This window comes from Panicum hallii, chromosome 8 (assembly GCF_002211085.1).
Source record: "Panicum hallii strain FIL2 chromosome 8, PHallii_v3.1, whole genome shotgun sequence".
In the NCBI taxonomy this organism is placed as follows: Eukaryota; Viridiplantae; Streptophyta; class Magnoliopsida; order Poales; family Poaceae; genus Panicum; species Panicum hallii.
This window is the reverse complement of record NC_038049.1, coordinates 30,206,397-30,227,788: the sequence shown is the minus strand read 5'-3', so window position 1 is coordinate 30,227,788 and position 21,392 is coordinate 30,206,397. Positions and strand designations below refer to the sequence as shown.

At 49.6% G+C, this 21,392-nt stretch overlaps 1 long non-coding RNA gene across 4 annotated transcripts; it reads right to left on the bottom strand.

The window, feature by feature from the left end:
• Positions 1-1,210: 1,210 nt before the first annotated feature.
• Positions 1,211-5,022, bottom strand: LOC112903285. 4 transcript variants are annotated; one of them, XR_003230773.1, is made up of 5 exons: positions 4,717-5,022; positions 3,680-3,771; positions 2,135-3,600; positions 1,949-2,034; positions 1,211-1,863 (listed from the first exon to the last, which is right to left on the bottom strand). It is a non-coding gene; the product is annotated as an uncharacterized LOC112903285 (long non-coding RNA). The 4 variants fall into 4 exon arrangements; XR_003230774.1 differs by having other exon boundaries at positions 1,211-1,759; XR_003230775.1 differs by having other exon boundaries at positions 1,211-2,029.
• Between the last annotated feature and the right edge of the window lie 16,370 nt (positions 5,023-21,392).

Sequence of the window (21,392 nt, the reverse complement as noted above, 5' to 3'; positions counted from 1 at the left end):
AAGGTGAGGGGTAACCGTATTAGTCTCTTCACGGTCCAACTTGATCCTTATATATTTTTAGCCCAACTTGATTCTTATATATTTTTAACTCAAAAATGAATAAAATTAGGGTCTGACCCTTAAATTATCTAGGCTAACTTTTAACTTTTAAGCCATTTACCACCCCGATCCTTTATCGACTTATTGTGGAGGATTAAGTAGATCAAATAGAGGTGAAAATAGCAATTCCCCATACATAGCTCCTTTATATAGTTCAAATCAATCTTGTTTTGAATAAGTTTCATGTATATGTGATGCAATCTTTGTTGTTAACTCAGATACTTTTATTTTCAGTGGAAGCTTTGTGGAAACTTGCTATTTTTGTATGAAATCCATGTGGTTGACTCATGCATGGCTCTTCAATAGGACATAAATCAATTCAAGTCAATCTTGTTTTGAATATGTTTCATAAATGAGTGATGCAACCTCCGTTGTTACCTCTGACTTTTGATATTTTTAGTGGAAGCTTCGCAAAAACATACTTTTTTTTTGAAATCCTTGTGTTCCAAATATCTCTACATAAACTCCTTTTGCAAGGAGCTCTTTTGAAACTTGTGTTTCTTTCTTTCAAAAAAAATAAACAGTAAGAATTAAACAATCTTCAGGCCCCTACAAGAATAACACATTTTAGGGGTTCCGGTGTTCCAATATAGATTCTGTCAGCAAACTCATACACCTTCCCCTCCACAAAAATAAATAAAAGAGCACGCATGCACCCCTAGCAATCCATACTATGCTAAATTTGGCAAACCCATGCATGGAGATAGTATTCCGAATAAAGAGTAAATTCCCTGTATGCCACTGAAAATTTAACCCATCCCCTATGTGCCATCAAAAATTAAGCCATTCTCTCAATGCCATTGAAAATTTAACTCTATCCCTTATATGCCACTACCGTTATAGCATAGTCATATGGCTGTTAATTGAAGGTAAAAAAGATGATATTACTCCTAGAAGAGAAAGATGAATTATTCCTTATATGCCATTGCATTCAACTACAATAGTCTATATGTATGTATACACAAGAAGCAACGCACATACCATTATATATTGCACAGATCATACATGTTTATGAGATCTCCATGTTTATTGATTCACTAATGCACAGATCAAATGGAGTTAATACACATGCATAGAACAAGAATCTATTAATATCCAAATAAGCAACCAGTCAAACAACCACTGATGTCTATTGATGTCTATATAGCATCATTGTTGTCCATATATGCAGCTATACAAGTAGTCATTGATGTCCATACAAGCATCATTGTTGTACATACATAGCAGTCATACAAGTAATCATTGATGTCCATACAAGCATCCTTGCAATCAGCCATTGCTTCCATACAAGCAGCTATACAGGTAGAGTAACAACAACTACTAGTTGAAATAAGCTTAGCAAAATAACACTAGATTTGGTGTCACAAAGACCAACCAACATAGGAAATGACACGCAAAAGAAACAGCATCAACACTAGTTCAAATCAGTAAGTGTTGCTTCTGCTATGAGAGGTAGGGCTGTCTTGTTGAGGAGTTTTGCTTCCAGTACTCATTGCAGGACTATCATGTGGCACTGAAACTTCTTTTTCATTTTTCTTCTCTGCTGCCTTCCCTTTAGCTTTCTTCTCCCTGAGCTTGGAGGTGGCAGGTGGTGGTGTTGTCTCATGTGCAAGAAGTAGCTCAAGTTGGTTTGAGCCACTTCCGGACTTGCACATGAGTTCTATACGTATAAAAAATTTACCAAGCATGATAATATGCGTAAGCAGTGAATATGACATATACCTGAGAGAGTTTCTAGATCCTAAACTAACCGAAGTACTTTGGCTGTAATACAAATATAATATTAGAAATGAATGAAATGCCATATGCCTTTGAAAAAAAACTAGAATATAAATGTACAGATACATACCTAGGAGGAAAATTCATTGTCTTAGGTGTTAGACCAACAGGTACAATGCTACTCTCACAAGATGGATCAATGATTTTCTTTCTTTTCTTTGGTGGACCCCGATGTTGCATTAACAGCAATAAGTTATTAGAAAGATACTCTAAAATTGATAACAAGTCAATGATAGGTTAAGAGTACAGTTCTTACTTTTCAGCTAGCATAGTTGCTATGTCCTCAGGGTCACCTTCCTTGCACTTATACCAGCGATGGTCAAATTTCTTGCAAACTTTGCACTGATGTGACCTTTTCTTTCTTGTTGTGCTGCCTTCCGTACAACCTTTAAACCTCTGGTTCTGTCTTCTACCCGCTGTAGATTTTATGAGTGGTGGATGCATAAAAAGACTATGACCAGATTGTGGCCATTGTGCTTTGTTAGGCATCACAGGAATAAGAGACTCATAAGCAGCTCTGAATTTATCGACTGAATAATAGTTTTCAACATATTTTTCTAGAGGTTCCCTAAGATATGTGATGAATGCAATGGCATGTTTGCATGGAATCCCTGATACTTTCCATTTCTTGCACAACAAGTTCTTTCTTCTAGATTGACAACACATTTGTAGCTTCTATGGACATCCATATCCAAATTCCTGCTTTGCTCCCTCAACTCCTTCATGATGTGTGGCAAAATGACCCCTTCAATCTTTGCCGAGACATCCGTTCTAATATCCCACTTATTCATAATAAGTTATCTAATCATGTCTATAAAGTCATCCAAATTCAAACCCTTGTACTTCTTTACCCAATTGTTGTAGCACTCTGCCAAGTTGTTTGTGACATAGTCAACCTTGCAACGGGTCCAAAATTGACTTCTTACCCATACCTTAGTATGACATTGTCTTATATAATTCATTGCTTCTGGATTTTCTTCATCCATTGCATTCCAATGCTTCTCAAAGAAGTATGGAGCCCACGAATATGTTGCTGCCCAAAGATGGTCCTCAAATATCTTTCATGTATATCTTTTCGTGAAGTTTATCACCAAATGTAGCATGCATTCCCTATATTCTGCAACTGGGAACACTTCCTTAGCTCCCGTCATCACTCCTTGTCCAGCATCTGTACATATAGCTAAGCCTTCAGGTGATCCAACAGCATCTCTAAGATTTTGCATAAATTAGATCCAATTTTCATTTGTTTCCGAGTCCATCACTCCAACAACAACTGGATACATCCAGTTGTGTCCATCTACAGCTACTGCACATGCCAGCTGCCCCCTACCTTCCTGTCAAAAATATGCTATCTATTGCCAAATAAGGCCTGCATCCTTTTAGAAAGCCTTCTATGCATGGTTTCATAGAAAAAACAGCCTATTAAATCTTATTTTCCCATCAACTTTATGATGATCAATGACAACAAAATTTTGAGAACAGCACCTCTCCATCTCAGCCTTAATTGTGTATGTGCTAATTCTTTACCTGCATACACTCTCTTGTGGGAAACCTCTATCTTGTGCTTATCCTTTATTCTCCTTTGTAATTCTTTAGCTTTCAAATTGAATCCTCCATTAGCTAATCCTTCACTTGTTCACGGATCCAAAATTTTATTGCATTCTTTACAACCTTGCTTCTTCATGTACTAGAACATGTATGTTGCCGTGGATTCTTCTTCACCTAGCATGAGAACAACTAATTATCAAATGTTGCAAAACAGAACTAGCAACAAAATAACAGCAATAATAGTTGCAATTACCTTTACGGTTTTTTCACCCTTAATTGTAGAAGCATGCAACCTCCACCTGCACCCTTCTTTTTCCTTCCTTGAACAATAAGCCCTCAATCGTCCTGGATCACTCTTTTCAGTGTCATACTCAAACTCATGTTTGATAGCATGTTGAGAAAGTGCCAACTTAAATTGCTCCATATTAGGATATAGGCTGCCTACACTCATTGGTGGGTCATTTCGGTCATAGGTCATAACTAGCACAGGTGGCAAGGGATCCTTGCCAACTAAGTCATCCTCCTCCTCATACTCCTCGTCGGATTCAGAATCAGACATGGAGTCACTTTCCTCAACCACATGTATCTTATGAACAACTAAGTACAAGCCTTCATCATCAACATCCACATGTTCATTTTGTGGTTCAGGATTTGCTAAATATTCATCACCATCTGAGCATCATTAGGTTCATTTGAGCTAGGTTCACTTATGCTAGGTTCATTTGTGCTAGGTTCATCGGGCTGGCTTATTTTTGGCTTAGAATATTGGCTGCATATTGGCTCATTGGACTGGCTTGCTGTAGCAAGTGATGGACAAGCCATAGATAGGGTGCATGGATATCAAGCACATCCGAATTTTCTTGGGTGTAGCACTTAGGGATAGGCATAGCATCTGTGGGATCAGTGTATGCAATAGTCATGCGAATTATCTTCTTCTCAACATGCTTGCTAAATATTTCAAGTAGTTCCTGATCTATTGTGACTTGTGGGAAGCATTTTTTAATCTCATCATAGTAAAAAGCATGCGTAACCAGAAGGGTATTGATTAACAATTTATTCGATGAGGTTCTTAAAATTGCATAGATCAGAATCCACAACCTTGCTGAAGCTAAAGTATAAAATGTCCTTCCTACGCTTTTTAGGATTGCAACTGAGTCTGATTTCCAGCAAGTAACTTGACTTAGGGTCCATCATGTTAATGAACGGCCCATCAAAACTAATTATCTAATGTTCCTAGTTACACTTCTTATAATCTAGTGTAGAAAAAAGAAGAATGGATGAAGAACTCACCCTGCAGGAAGCCAAGAACCGTCTAGGTTCTTGCTTGGCGTCCCCATCCCTCGTGTTTAGCTAAATCTTATGTAGCTGGGGATTCAATGCGGGAATCGGCGCGGGACATGCACGCAGTTGCTAGGCGGGCCTGCTCCCCTAGCAGCTAGCGTGCTGCTCCAACACAGCCACGCGAGTCACCCCTGCTCTCTCAGCAGCTAGCGTGCGCGGCGGCTAGGCGGGCCCGCGTGCTACTCGAGCATAGCCACGCGAGCCAGCGGTGGCCAGGTAGCCCGCGCGCTGCTCAAGCCGGCCACGCGAGCGCGCAGCGGCCAGGTGCCCCGGCTCGCCCGCGGCCACGCAAGTAGCGGCAGCCAGGCGTCCTCGGCCAGCAGCAGCAGCAACTCATGGCGAGCAACGGCCAGGCGGGCCCGAGCGGAGCTGGTGCTAGCGGCATCCGCGATGGGGCCGGCCGACCGCGCGGGATCCAGTGGGGATCGACGCTGGAATTTTAGGGTCGCTCGACGGTGGGAGATGGATAAGGTTGGGGGGAAACTGGAGGAAACTTTTATGGATAAGGTTTGGAGAGGGGTACAATCAGGAAAACGCTGAAATATCTCAACTGTTAAATGACGTTACACTCTATTTTTAGATAGAGATAATGGCAATGGCACATAAGGGATGAAATTATATTTTTCAATAGCATTGAGGGAATGGCTTAATTTTTGATGGCACATAGATGATGGGTTAAATTTTCAGTGGCATGCAAGGAATTTACTCCCGAATAAAACAGGGTCCTCTTCTGCAAAAGGACGCGCGCCTACCGAGCACCAAGTACCAATGCATTTTTTCCCATTTTTTACTAGAAAGGCTCTCGACTTCCCGTGCTACTTTTGGCCTAAAATTCCACCAATGGAAGGGGCAATCTCGGCAGATTGAAGGGGACAGACCATGGTGCTGCCGTGAGAGCTCCGTGACCTTCAAAGAAGAAGGCTACAAAAGGTGGCACCAAGTGTCCTCTGCAGGGAAAAAAATGCATGCTTCACCCTGCAAGACAACATGCCCTCTCTGTGATCTGGCGAGTGTGATGAGTATGCAAGTGGAAACACAAGCATAAAGAGTAGAATATTAGTGTCCTGGTCCTGGCTAGTTGATTTGTTTGGAAGATGTGTGCCAAGAGGTTAGAGCGTACGCCGAACAAATTCACAAAAGGGCTTGAGACTTTGGGTATTGCAAACTAAGGCTATGTTTCTTTAATAACCGCTGGGAGAGAGGTAAAGACATGTGGCTACTCCCTCTGGTCACCAGTAACTCTTGTATGGGACAGTAAAAGAACAGTCACTAGTTTGACCATTAATTTATAGTATATAGAACAAAGCAAGGATATATTTGCGGAATATTGTAGCCTTAACAAGATTTATCCTTTCTTTTCACTATGCACAATTGGAGTTTGAAGTTAAATTTTTTATAGGGTCATAATGGACTTCATAAGTTAGTTTTAAAAATATTATGAAATTTTTATAATTGTTTTTTTTTACAATTATTTATCCTAAGGATCAATTTATAATTATATATCCTAGAACCTATCCAAATAATTAAAAAAATATATACATATTTTTAACACATGTTACAATGTCTATTATTATCCTAAAAGTTTGAACTTAAAACTCCACTTGTGTACAAAGAAACAAAAAAAGACGATTGTTCTTGAGGGGTAAATTGGATCAATTAATATAGTATTTTTATGAACATCGGCCGGGGAAGGTCCCCACCTTGGCTTTTTATTTTTTATGTAATTTTTTTTAATCCAAACCTGTTTTGGTTCCCTCCCACGAGGAGTCGAATTTAGACCTGCTGAATGTTATTTAGGTACTCTAACCACTAGAACACTAGACTAGAGGTACTTTTGCACCAATTAATATAGTTATAAGAGTAATTTGAATTAAAAATAGTTTAGATGCTTATCCTGACTTTGACCATGAAGGGAGTAATTAGGAGGCGTTTTCTCCTAAGGCCACAGCATCACGACGCAGCATAGCATCTAGCCGCGGAGGCGAGCTGATTTTCTCCTCTGGAGCCGTGGCGTCCTCCATTGAGGATATGAGCAGCGTTCTTGACATGAAAAAAAGTTAACAGGTGGGCTCACATATTGATGACATGGCAGGAATTCATCTTTTTTGCAACCAATTATAGCAACTGTTGGTATGGATGGTTTTTTTTCTTTTGCTCCTAATAGTTTTTTGTCAAGTTACCAAAACCATGCTTTTGGGACTATATTTTTTTGGCACTCCGAAGATGCTCTTAGTTAGTGTTAAATGCCGGTACCTCATAGTAAAGAATAAGGTATATTCCTATCTCATCAGCTCAGTCGTAGAATTTTCCAGGTGCCTCTCAACAGTCAAGAAAAAGACCGTATGCAACAACGTCCAAACTCTAACCTCCATTTAAATAGTGGTATCTTCCTCTGCACCCTCCGCGCTAAGGCGATTAATAATAGCGCACACAGAATCTAGGCTCATGGCTTCGCAGAAAGGATCTGTTTTTGCCTCTAAACACACCAATCTGCCAATGATTTGTTTTTAGGAGAGAAATTATTGATGCCCTAGGAGTTAGATCGATGATGAGCTCAGCTCATGCAATATATTTTTTCCCTCATGGCCAGTGGTTATAATCATATAGGTTAGTAACCACCAATCACGCTAAATATTGTTTGAATCGTTCAACAGGTATTAGAAGAGAAGATGCTAAAGTATGCTCAAGAGGTTCATGCTATGATTTGAGTTGACCTAAGGACATTCCATACCAAAAACAAAAATGTATTTGAATCATGGAAAATTCATTTCAGTTTCTCTGATGTTTTGGAAATTTTTCTTTAAAGGGCACTAAAATAAAAACCAGTAAATCAATGAGAAAAATCATGAAAAATGCCCACATTTTATTATGACATGGAACCAATTGAGGAGAATAACTGTAAAAAAAATTTGCAAGAAGGCAAAACTAAGTGGCAGGCCACATCAACAAGTGAACTACAAAATAATATTGTAATCTATTTGTATCAAAGAATCGAATATTTTACTCTTCTACTTTAGGCAGTACTATACTAATTAGTAATTTAAATAAAATCATTTCAAAAGGAATTAAATTAATTGCTAGAACAAGCTCCACCTGTAACATGTGAGCCTCAGGAAATAATTAAGGAAACCACGGCCAACCAAATATGTAGCACAATAGCTGCAAACATAAGAAAAACATAACTTCTGAAATGGAAACAAAACTCTATTGTCCCTTCAAGGTTATTTGTAGCATATGCCGAATGGTTATTTCAAACATAGGAGTTCACCTTAGTACAAAATCTAATACGAAGTGCAACAAAGAACTAAAAATTTAAGCTTGAGAGATGAAACTTTGAATTGTTTCATAGGAACTATCCATGAATTTGAGGAAGCATTTCGTGATTTGAGAATCACATAGATACAAAGAGAGATCGTGGTGACTAGTTCACATGAGTTTTGAACTTAATTCTGCTTCAAACAAAGTTTGATTGTAGTTTAGATGTGTTGCAGTCTACCGAATTCAAATTTTCTCTAAATGAAGATATATACAACGTGACTCTAACATATGAACTAAACATCTCTTTCAAACGAGCCTTAAAAGATGCAAATTTTCAAAGATGAGATGTTCCCCAAATAAATAACTCAAAGACCGAGAAACTGGATAAATCACCTTACAAACTATGTAAATGCATACTATACCAGTAGTACTGGATATATCACCTTACAAATAATTAATTGAATAAAGTACACTCAATCCGTTGATAGGAAACAACTTGTTAACTAACAATTGAGAAGTGGCCTCATAATACATCACCCTTAGTAACAAGAATCAAATCACATTTTCGCATATCTTGTTTGTATCGAATCATGTACTACTTCAGCTGTTTCTCGAATCATGTACTACTTCAGCTGTTTGCCTCTTAAGTAATTGACAGTCCAAATTTCTAATCCCACTTGAGATATCATAATCATATTATGTCAAGTCATTGTTGTATTTCAGGCTAAAGCATGACTAGACTGCCCTTTTTAACTAGAATATATTTTTGTACACTTGTTTTTTTAAATTACCTACCACCTGATCTATGTGATGTCCCTGCAGGTGCATGCATTCATCCAAGTTGGAATTGTTTTCACTTGCGCACAACTTACCACTCACCACTTTGGACTCCTCTCTTGGTTGTTTTCAATCTAACTTTGTGACCTTTTATAAGGTATACAATTTGTTTGAGTTGATTAGGTTTGTGACCTTTTATAAGGTATATGTCGGAGGAAATCTCCAGCCGGGTGACGGAATGCACCCGGCTAATTCTAGTTAAGGAAGAGTTTAGGGGAGACCTAAGAGTGCTTGATCGATGGGCTGATGAACGCAGGAAAGATATAAGGATTTTAGAGTGGTTCGGACCGCTGGAGCGTAATACCCTACGTTCACTTGGGTGTTGTATTGATTGTGGAAGCCTGGATTGAACCCGAGCTTGAGATTGAGATCGAGATGTGTGTACGTGTCGCTCTAACGGGTGCACTCTCCCTTTTATAGTCCAAGGGAGGTGCTTACACCGAGCGGGGCCCCGATAGGTGGGCCCGGCCAACAGGAGCCTGTTCTACGAGAGATATGGAGATCTTCATCTCCAGCTCCTCTCCGTAGTCCTCGCTATCGGGAAGTTGATGTGCGTATCTACAGCCAAGATATGGCCGTGTGCCGCCTTGCCGGCACAGTGACTGCTGTCAGTGTTACCCAACAGTAGAAGCCGTGCTGCCACTGTTGGGTCAGGACCCTCTGACAGGCGAAGAAGCAGCGCTGACCCTGCCGCGCCGTCACCTCCGCGCGCACTATTGCAGCGTCCGCCTTAGCACACCTGCAGCAGGCTATCATTACTCACGCGCGCGGCACCGTGATGTGACTAGACGCCGTCTGCCCGCGCTCAGAGCACAGTGACGCACCGCCTTGGTAACAAGCGGGCTTACCGTGGTGTCAGTTGGGCAGACCATGCTTTGATTTGGGCGCGCACGGCCCACCTACCCGCATTTAATGCGGTTGTTGGGCTGGCGTCCCGCGGAGGGCCTTCTGCCACGGGCACGTGGTAGGGCCGACCCTGGAGTTGCCACCTTGGTGGCACGTGGTGGCGCCGGACCCCTTCCCGGAGGAAATAGGGGGGTCCGGGCCCCCGAGGCCAGCTGGAGAGACAGGCCCATAGGGGTCTGGCTCCCACACGTGGCGGCGCTTGACCCTCTGGGGGTCCGGGCCTGTGGAGGCCATCCCCATGTACCTTGCCCTCATCGGCACGTGGGGGGCGCCGGACCTATATGAGCTCAAGGGGGAGGTCCGGAGACCACGGTCCCAGCTGCCAGGTCCGGACCATACGTCCCGTCTTCCAGAGGACAAGGGTGTGGGCTTGGAAAACCCACTGTCCACTAGGGTGGACAGTCTGTCAAATGACTTCCTGGCGGGCTAGGCCCGCGGAGAGGCAGATCTCCTTGTAGTGGGCTGCAACGGCCTTCTGGCCGTTGAGCAGTTCCTTGGCGATGATGGAGGATAGGCGGTCGAGCATATGGTGGCGCGCGTCCACCACGATGCGCTTGGTGCACACGCCGGAGCTTGACACAATCGTGTTCTCCTGTGAAGCGACAGCGAGACGCTAAGGGTCTGGACACCCTAGCAGGAGGTACCCCTCTCCGTATGTACCGACAGAGGCCCCCGGGCCCACCTCGGATGAGGAACGAATCAGCAGGTGGGGCCATATCCCAGCATCGTGCCGGGTGGCCAGCTTGTTTATGCCGGAAGAAAGGGCAGGAATGTCCTTTCCCCCTTTGCGGGAACCCCGAGGGGCCCGTCCTCCGCCCGCGCCGTGCGCGTCGGGCAGTTTGGATTCCGCTTTTCCCCTGCCTCCAGTGGCCACTCCCCTAACTGGCGGGCCCGGGCCCGCCAGTCATAGAGTGCGAGAGGAGGGGGCCTGGTGCAGGCGACCCTTTGGCTTCTTCTCGATCTCCGCGGAGTTCGAAAGGGTGAACAGCTTTGCATAAAAGCAGGCATCGCAGAGATCGGCAACCTTTACGCTCTTGCCTTTTCCAGACGCCGCCGCGCCCCTTCGTTTCTGCACGCACATTTGCATTCTGCTTTCTTGTGCTTGGCATTTCGTCTCCTTCCTGCTCCCTTGCGATCCATCCCCCGCAATCGCAGCGCCCATCACCATGTCTTCTCTCCCTTTTCCACGCCGCCTCCAGAGCCAGAGCCAGCTGGACTTGGTGCGCCGCCTTCTGGGATGGACCGCGCCAGAGCACGCCGGGAGGATTAGGGCCGGAAAAATCCCCCTCCGCAACCTTACCGCAGGGGAGTTTGTCCTTTTCAACTCGTACGCTATGTGCGGGTTGGTACCTCTGATCTCCTCCTTCTTCCTCCTGCTCCTGGAGGAGTTCGGCCTTCAGCTCCAGCACCTCACCCCCCACTCCGTCCTCCTCGTGGCGGTCTTCGCCTACTTTATAGAGATGTTCGTGGGAGTCCGTCCCTGTACCGCTATCTTCAGGCATTTTTATGCCTTGGTCGGGATAGGGAGGAGCAAGCGCGAGGTCGGCGCTTACTACTTCCAGCTCCGGCACGGGATGGGGAACTCCTACATCAGTGCCTTCTCCAGCGCTAAGTGGGAGGATTGGCGTGACGGCTAGGTCATCGCCGAGGCTGACCCCAACGACCGCCTGGAGCTGCCAACAAAGAAGCCTCCGAGCAACCGGAGCACCTGGAAGGCCAAGCCGTCGCTGCCGAAGGGGCTCATTCCGGTTCTGAACCAGGTCAAGAATTTGGCGAAGGGCGGCCTGACGTCCCTGATGGTGCTGGGCGATTTCCTAAAGCGGCGGATCGCCCCCTGCAGCAGCGGACAAGGATGGCTTGCATGTACACGGGGTCAAACGACTGCTGCAGGATTGCGCGCGAGCCGGGCACCGACTTCACCAGGGCGGAGCTGGAGGTCGCGATCCGGGGAATGACCGGTGACACGTTCAGCCTGGAGACACTGGTCCTCCCAAGCGGGGTCAAGGCCCTGTGCGAGGACCAGGCGTTGCGGTCGTCGGTCTTGGCGTCGATGCTGCCCCTCGACGAGGGCAGCCTGGTGGTCCGGCAGGTGGGAGGCGACCCCAATCGCGGGATCCACATCCCTGGCGCTTCACCCGACTGCCAGCAGCGCACCAGCCAAGGTCCTGGGGGGCCCAGCCACAGAGGTCCGGCCCTCGCCGGGAAGGGAAAGGAGAGGGTGCCGATGCCGGAGCACCGTCACAAAGACAATGCGGATGCCACCCCGACCCGGAGGGACGACAAGGCGCAGGGGGCAGCCCCCACGTGGGACAGCCAAGCAGAGGGGTCCAAGGCCCGAAGGCTCCAGCGTGGTGATGGCTCCTTCATGGGAGAGCCGCCCCCCAGGCGCCAGAAGACGGCGGAGGTGGAAAGACAGAGCAGAGGTCCACCACCTCCGCCGCAACGCCAGCAGCCGGAGGGGAGGCCAGAGGAGGCGCGGTGGCCTTCTCCGGAGCAGCAGATTCCTCCACCACCACCGTCAGAGCCAAGGCCACAAACCCCGCCCCCGCCGCCAGGAGCGCCAGCGGCCGGGGACCTCCACCAAAGGCCCGGGGGGCCCTCGGCGGAAAAAGGGGTCCCCCCAATTGCCCGGGGCGGTTGGGAGTGGTATGACTTCATGTAAGTAGTCTTCTCAGAGCTTTTCATTATTCCATTTAACTTCTGGGCCCTAACCTTGTTGGTTTATGATAGGCCCCTTTCTTCGGACGCATCTAGCGCGTCTGCCGGCGTCGCACAAGCTGGGGGGTCTGGCCCCCGGCCAGCACCTTCATCTTCCCCTACTGGGGGGTCAGCGATAACACCAGCAGGGACTCCGCCCGTGCCAGCACTAGTAGAGTCCGGACTAGGAGGTCTGGAGCCGGAGGCCATAGCCCCAAGCTCGGAAGTCGCGCCTCAGGAGGAGGCTGCCCGTCCTGCTGTGACGGCCGAGGCGCCAGCAGCGGCGGCAGCGCCGGACACCACGGCAGAGGCCGCTCCAGCAGAGTCGGCAGCAGAGGAGGCCATGGAAGCAGCAGAAGCAGCAGTGCCAGAGGACGCGGGGGTCTCCAGCACCACCAGTCCACCCGCGCAGGAGGAGGAGCCGGAGGTGGTGTACGGGAGGCACCTTCTCCCGCGCCCCGCGAAGGTCCCTCTCCCCCGCCTCTTGGCCAAGAGCCAGCAGGCACTAGAGGATTTGGAGGCGGGTATCCGCCAGGAGTGGGAGGAGCTGGAGGCGGAGCACCTCCGACTCTCCAACTGGGAGCGCCACCTGGGGGACCGCATCAAGACAGTCTCCTCCCGCTACGCCGGGGAGTGCGCCGAGCTCGCGCAGGAGCGCGAAGACCTGCAGGAGCAGCTGCAGAAGTCTCTCGACCGAGAGGTGGCAGCTGCCCTGTGGTAGAGAGCGGCCATCGAGCGGGAGTTCGTGGTGGAGATGAGGGTGAGCGTGGCGGAGGAGAGGACGAAGACCGCCCTGGAGCTGACCAACCAGGCCAAGGCGGTGATGGGGTGATCAAGGAGCAGGAAGCTGCCCTTGCGGAATGGGAGGCGGCCGTGGTGGAGGGAGAGGCCAAACTTGCCGCCCACCAAGAGGAGCAGGCGGCCCGGACCCGGAGGCTCCAGGAGCAGGAGGCAGCCGTGGAGGAGGAGCTGTTAGCCGGGACCTGAAGGCTCTGGGAGCGGGAGGTGGCTCTCCAAGAGAAGGAGGCCAAGGTAGAGGAATTCCTAGCGGAGCGGAGCGCCAGCATTGACTGGATCGTGAGTTGGGTCGATGAAGTGAACCCCTCCCTGGATGCTCTTGGACTAAATCCCATCCAGGTCACGGAGGCCCACCCTCACTCCGCGTCGTGCTCCCAGTGCTGGACTCCACCACCGAGCGTCTTCGACACATGGAGGCCGCCATCTTCGATCTCCTGGAGACAGATGGACGGGCGGTCGCCCGAGGGATGGCGGAGTACATTCTTACCTACTTCCGAAGCCACGACCCCGCCTGCTCATTAACTCCAGTTCTGGTTGGTCCCGTCCGGGCGAAGGCGGCCGCTGCACAGGAAGGCGTGCAGGAGGCGGCGGAAATGGTGGCGACCCGTGTTCGACGCCGTCCCGGACCTACAAGGGGAGGAGCCTCCTCCGGACCACCAGCACAATAGGAGTAGTATCTTTTTTGTTGTTTTTATAATATAACTTTGTGATGTAATGTATATCATGTACATTATCAGTAATGCACTTAAGTGTTTCATGCATCTACTTGTTGCAAAAAACTTAGCTGTTTTTCTGATTGGCGATCCTGTGATGTGTTCTCAAGCGCACTGAGGTCCCTTGGCCCCCTGGGAGGTAGTCGCGATGAGTCGGGACTAGCTGCCATAGAACCGAGGTCCTACATGTGACTTAGGATTGATGCTTAGTAAACGTCCCCACGAGGTCCCGGATTTCACCAGCAAGGGCCTCCTGTGTTGCATAGCGAGTCAGAGCACCAGGACCTAGTTTCGGGGATTAAAGGGGTCCCGGTCCCCGGGTCCGTGGTTCGAGGTACTATGGTACTCATCCTAGGGGGGCAGGGCGTGTAGGCTTAGGGTACGGAACTAGGCTAAGCGGTTACACAACCCTGGACCCCAGCAAAGAACGAGCATGTCTTCCTGAAGCCAGTTCCCAGATGTCCGGTTCCTTTTCTCCTGCGAAACAAAGGTCCTAGGGCAGAGACGCAGCGTTGCAACTCAAGACAGGCCTCGGGCAGGACACAGACATGAAGGACCACGTGGGGGATTAGTGTAGCGAGAAACAAGGAAAAAATAGAATCGCATAAACCTTAAGGACATACTGAGAATAAATCTTTCCTTAATGAATTGGTACAGAAGGATTGTGCGATGTACGCTAGGGGCCGGGTTTACGAGGGCGGACCTCCACCGCCATAGTCCGCAGAGGGATGCTACCAATTACAAAGGAAAAATTTCCTCTCAACTAGGCCCCTAAGGATAGAACTTACGGAGGTGCTCGATGTTCCACGGATTGGGTAGTTGCATGCCTTCCTCCGTAGCCAAACGAACAGATCTGGGTCGGCACACCTTTGTCACCTTGAAGGGCCCTTCCCAGCTGGGGGAGAGTTTGTGCAGCCCCTCTCGGTTTAGGATTCGCCTTAGGACCAGGTCCCCGACCTGGAGCTCTCTACTATGCACGAACCGTTAATGATAGTGCCGGAGCGCTTGGTTGTACCGTGCGTTTCGGATTGCTGCTCGCCACCTGCGCTCGTTGACGAGGTCCATGTCTTGACGACGCTGCTGTTCCTGCAAGCCCTCATCAAAAGCTTAGACTCGTAGAGAGCCCATGGTGATCTCTGGGGGAAGGCATGCTTCGGCCCCGTAGACCAAGAAGAAAGGGGTTTCCCCAATTGCCCGGCTGGGTGTGGTCCGGTTCCCCCATAGTACGCTCGGAAGCTGATCAACCCATTTTGCGCCATGCTTCTCAAGATCGCTGTAGGTCCAGATCTTGAGCCCTTTGAGGATCTCAGCATTAGCCCACTCGACTTGGCCATTGCTCCTGGGATGCGCCATGGAGGTGAAACAGAGCTGGATGCCAATATCCTCGCAGTACTCTTGAAAGTATTAGCTCATGAACTGAGTCCCATTGTCCGTGATGATCCGGTTCGGGACTCCCAACCAGCACACAATTGACTTGAGGAAGCCAGTTGCTGACGCCTTGATGATGCTGACCACTGGGGTCACCTCCGGCCACTTGGTGAACTTGTCAATGGCGACATAGAGGTACCGGTACCCGCCGACGGCCCTAGGGAAAGGTCCCAAGATATCCAACCCCCATACAGCAAAGGGCCAAGAGGGAGGAATCATCTGCAGCGCCTGAGCTGGAGTGTGTATCTACTTTGCATGGAACTGGCATGCCTTGCAGGACCTTACCAACTCAGCTGCATCCTGGAGCGCTGTCAGCCAGTAAAAGCCATGCTGGAAGGCCTTACCGACCAGCATGCGGGATGAAAAATGACTTCCGCACTCACGTCCATGGATCTCCGCGAGCAAGTCGCGGCCCTCTTCCTGGGTGATGCACCGCATGAGGATGCCGTTGGCGCCACGGCGGTAGAGATCCCCTTCTACCACCGTGTACTATTTAGCCATCCGGACTATGCGCTCGGCAAATTCTTGGTCTTCAGGAAGGAAATTATCATTCAGGTAGTCCCGAACCTTGGAGATTCATGCATCGGGACCTTCCTGAGAAACTGGGCGAGGCTCCCTGAGGTCTTCGGGACCCTCGAGGGAGCACACAACCCTTGGCGGGCTCCACGGATGGAGCGCCGCCGGAACCGCTAGCTTGGAGGTGCTAGTCCGGCCCCCTTCGCCCAGATCGGCAAGCTGGGCAGAGGGCTTCAGCAGACGTCTTTGGAAAACGCCCTCCGGTACGGATGCCTGAGTCGATGCTCTCGCGGAGAGTGCATCAGCCGCCGAGTTGCCTTCGCGTGGAACATGTTGCAGTTCCAGCACATCAAAGTCCTTCTCTAGCTTCCTCATGTGGATGAGGTAGGCTGTGAGCTGGGGATTGTTGCAGCAACACTCCCGTCGGTCCTGCCTGATGACGAGTCGGGAGTCTCCTTTGACCAGGAGCTCCCGGACCCCTAAGGACAGAGCCGCCATGAGTCCAAAGATTAAGGCCTCATACTCCGCCATGTTGTTGGTGGCCTCAAAGTTGAGGTGCACCATGTACTTCACTTGCTCGCCATGTGGGTCGATGAGGACCACGCTGGCACCTGCCTTCTTGTTGCAGGCGGATCCGTCGAAGAAGAGCGTCCAGTGGGGTCCGGTGAACACCGGAGCCCTGGCTTCCAGACGTGGGGGGTCCGACCCATGGTCCGGTCCCCCTGGGACGCTTGGTGCTAGTGTCCACTCCGCAACGAAGTCAGCAAGGACTTGGCTCTTGATGGCATGGCGTGGCTGAAAGTCGAGTTGAAATCCAGCGAGCTCAGCTGCCCACTTGGCGATGTTGCCTGTGGCGTTGGAATTGTGGAGGATGGCCCTCAATGGGTAGGAGGTCACCACCACAATCTTGTGGGCCTGGAAATAGTGACGGAGTTTCCTGGACGCAACGAGTATAGCATAAAGGAGCTTATGCGCCTCAGGACGCCTGGCCTTTGCCTCATGAAGGATCTCGCTGACGTAGTAGACCGGCTTCTGGATAGTCTTGACTCTGCCAGTCGAACTGGATCCTTCTCCTTGAGTTGGGGACTCGCCGGACCCCAGGTCGCTAGGTGCTTCCCCGGGTCGGGACCCGGCCGGACCCTCCGAAGCAGGGCCGGTTGTTAGACTGGTGGAGGCCGGACCTCCTTCTCCTACAGGAGGATCCACAGGGGCCCCCTGCGGGAGATGCTCGGACCTCTCTGTGACCAGCACCATGCTGATCACTTCGGCCGTCGCTGCAAGCTGCAAGGTAAAGAAACAGCATCTCACCTGGGTCCGGTGCGACCAGGACCGGCAGGGAGGTGAGGTACTGCTTCATCTCCTGGAAGCCTTGCTCTACCTCTTCAGTCCATGCAAATGGACCGGACCCCCTCATCAGCTTGAAGAAGGGTAACGCCCTTTCTGCCAGCCTCGAAATGAAGCGGCTGAGGGCTGCAAGGGACCCCATCAATCTTTGCACATCCTTGAGACACGCAGGGGGTCTCATTGCCTCAATTGCCCGGACCTTGTCCGGGTTGGCCTCGATCCCCGCGTGGGAGACCAGAAAACCAAGGAGCTTTCCCGCCGACACGCCAAAGACGCATTTCTCGGGGTTAAGCCTTGTGGAGGTCGCGCGTAGCTTGTTGAAGACTTGAGCTAAATTTTCTAGGAGGGAATTTGATTCTCTAGTCTTGACAACGATGTCATCAACATACACCTCAACTATATCTCTAACCAAATCACCTAGAGTGATGTTCATTGCACGAGCAAAGGTGGGTAGAGCATTAAGCAATCCATAAGGCATCACTATATAACAATAAAGACCATCCACTGTTACAAAAGCAGTATGCTTCCTATCATCCCTAGCTATTTTGATTTGGTGAAAACCAGAATAGGCATCTATGAAGGACAGCAAATCACACCTGGAGGTGGAGTCTACAATCTGATCTATTCGTGGAAGTGGATAAGGGTCTTTTGGACATGCCTTATTGAGATTGGTGTAGTCGATGCACATCCGAAGCTTCCCGTTAGCCTTCGGGACCATGACCGGATTGGCCAACCACACTGGGTGGTAGACCTCCTCGATGAAGCCAGCCTGCAGTAGCTTGCGGACCTCTTCACGGATGAAGTTTTGCCACTCGATGGACTGCTTCTGCGGCTTTTGTCGGACCGGTCTGGCATCGGGCCGGATCTTCAGATGGTGCTCAATCACCTCCCTACGGATCCCGGGCATCTGTGACGGTTCCCATGCGAACACGTCGACATTTGCCTGGAGGAAGGCGATGAGCGCGCTTTCCTATTTCTCTCCCAGATTCCCACCGATGCGGGTGGTCTGGGAGGCCTCCGCTCCGACCTGGATGGTCTTCATGGGTACATCGTTCGTATCAGACGGACGGACCTTGGGTGCCTTGGCCAGGGCCTTGGCACGCGAGGATGATGGGTCGGACCCCTCGGCGCCGGCTGCGGGGGCAAGTCCTATTGCCAGCGCGTGGAGTTTTTCAACCGCCATGACGGCAGCTGCCCGGTTGCTCTGGACGGTGAGGACGCCTGCCGGAGAAGGCATCTTCAGGACCAGGTACCCGTAATGGGCAACGGCCATGAACCGGTACAGGGCCGGTCTGCCGATGACAGCGTTGAAGGGGAGGTTAACTTCCGCAACTTCGAACTGCACGTTCTCAGTGCGGAAGTTGTCCTCCGTCCCGAAAGTGACCGGCAGGGAGATGGTCCCTACCGGGTAAATGGGATTCGGGCCCACTCTGGAGAATGGGCGCGACGGAGCCAGCTTGAACTCTAGGATCTGCAGGTGCTTGAACGCTGCATAGCTCATGACACTGAGGCCTGCGCCTCCGTCGGTCAGTACGTGGTGGAGGCGGACGTTGGCGATGGTGGGTGCCGTGACGAGCGGCAGCACACCAGCGCCTGCCATGTTCTCCGGGCAGTCAGATGGCCCGAAGGAGATGGTGGTGTTCTTCCACCGCTGGTGGGGCGCCGCCTTCGGCGTCCCCGGCTTCACCGAGAGGACCTCTCGGTGAAGGGTCTTGATGTCCCGCCGGGAGACGAGCTCCGAACTGCCACCGTACATGATGTACAGCTTCTTGCGGCGCTCGTCCCCGCCAGACTCGGAGTCGGACTGGTGGAAGAGACCCTTGCGGTCTTTGTTGGGGTTTTGATACCCCAACTCCCTCTCCATCGCGGTTGCGTCGGCATCGGAGGCTTTCTCCTTGCCGGATAGCCGTGGAGGGGAGGAGCCTTCCCTAGAGGCTTGGTCGCACCTCTTGCTAAGGCGCTTCGCGAACTTCTCGATCTCGCGGCACTGGGTGGCGCTGTGGCGAGCCCCAGGGTGAACCGGGCACGACCCGTGGTCGGTGCGCTGTTGACGTGGGCGCTTGTGATGAGGACATCGCCACTAATGATACATCCACACCTACGCCAGTATCTACTTCAACAACACCTCTTGGTCCTATTACTCGCGCTTGTGCTCGTCGGCTTACCCATCAAGAGGCATCGCGCAGGCTGGATTCGGACTGCAGGACAGACATGACTTGTGACGGCCGCCACGACTTCATCCGGAATCACCTCCATATCTATTCGGAGTCAACCGCAATCCTAGATTTACTACAGAGTCCTTTTCAGCCATGGTGCTGCGTCACCCTAATTTGGCCCAACAGGCCGTGTATCAAGTTAAGTCCAAGACGGATGCGTCCTAGGGTTGGAACACGACCCAGGACCCTTGTGATCGTTCTCCCACTTCTTTATAACCTTTAGCCGCCGTCAAGAACACTCGGGTTTTGTTAGATGCAAGTTTAGCTTTTGCTACTTCCTTGTAGACGCGCGTGCTGATCCAGCCGCCCGTCCACTTGTTTTCGGAACCCCATCAATATTGAGATTCGGTTTGAGACCTTCAATTACATATCGTAATTTCAGTACTTGTTCTACTTGTTCTTGCTAGTTCTTCGATTGCTTGCAGGACGAGTGCCCTAGTGGCCGGGTGTCGCGCTCCACAAGATTGTGGCAACCAAAGGAGGTGGTGCATCGGTTGCTAAGGCGCAGCATGCTTGGAAGGCTGTAGTCGGGCCGTGAACATCATCTTCTCCATCAATCGAGTTATTCCACGCCTCTCATCGAAAGATTAGGAACAAATCCTAACGGGTTCACATCAGTTGGTAATCAGAGCAAGGTTGTTCGGTGAGAGACTTCCAATCCTTCGCTATTTTTATTTTCCTACAGTCCTGGAAAAGCCAAAAATAGTAGAAATTTTTTTCCCACCGCAATCCTATAGACCCTTTTGAGCCTTTACTAGTACTGCTTAGTTAGGGCTTGTTGAGTTTTCGGCTGCATCGGTTGTGTCGAGTTGCTGGTCTTAGTTGTAGTCCTTTAGAGTTTCGAGTTCTTATCACGTTTGGTCACGTACGCTTCCTTTTCATCACTGTTTTGGCCGAATCAGAATACACTTTGGCTGTGAAGTTTGACTTGGAATCGGTTAAGCGCGTGTTGGCCGAGACCGACTTGAATTCGGGTAACCTATTAATCTTGCGGTTGCTGAATCTGAGTGTCTCTTTGTTATCAAGTCCGAGTTGGAATCGGTGCCTCTTTGTTATTAAGTCTGAGTTGAATTCAGTGCTGGTTGAATCTGAGTCCGAACTGTGCACTAGAGGCAATAACACTTCCCACATATATTTAAGTGTTCGGCCTACTCCAGAGAGAGAGAGAGAGAGAGTGTGTGGTGGCATGCTCACTTGTATTCCTTTGTTCATAGAATCTGTTTTTGAGGTTCCCCTGAAAAAAAAAGGATTAGTGTTAAAAAAAAGAAAAAAAGAAGCAAGGGGCTAATTCATTGCGTTCGTTTTTCCCTTCTGTTCGGAGTGGTGCTTTGTGACTTCCTTTGTGTCCAGGCTCGCATCTCTAGCACGGTCTAGACTAGGACCAGCACAGTACCACCGTTGAACGATTATTTAGCTTGCTTTTGTGACTAACGTGGTGCTAGTACTTCCTTGTTCCAGCCCACCTACAGCTCCATATATCCGACTACAGCTCCACAGGTCTTGTTGCTGCAGCGCTGATACACTTCATTCCATGGTTGCGGACTTGTTGGTTGCCGTCCCCTCCTAGCAGCAAGGTAAGAATTGGTAAGAGCTTATGCAACAGGTTGAGAGTGAGCGCCTTGCAGTAGCTACACCCTATTAGTTGTAGGGATTTTACTACTTCACTTGTTTTTCTTGTTGTCCTTGTGTTTCTCACCATGGCAGGCTCCGAGGAGGAGGATCATAGCTTGCATCAGTCTCCACGTACCAGGGGCATCATACAATATTTTGAAAGGCAAGTGCAGCGGCACACAGAGGGACTTGATAATGATATGCAGGTGACAAATGATAAGATTGGACAATTGGAGGCTACGCAGATTGCCACCAACACCAAGCTTACGGGCCTGGAGACAGCGGTCGGCAATATTGACAA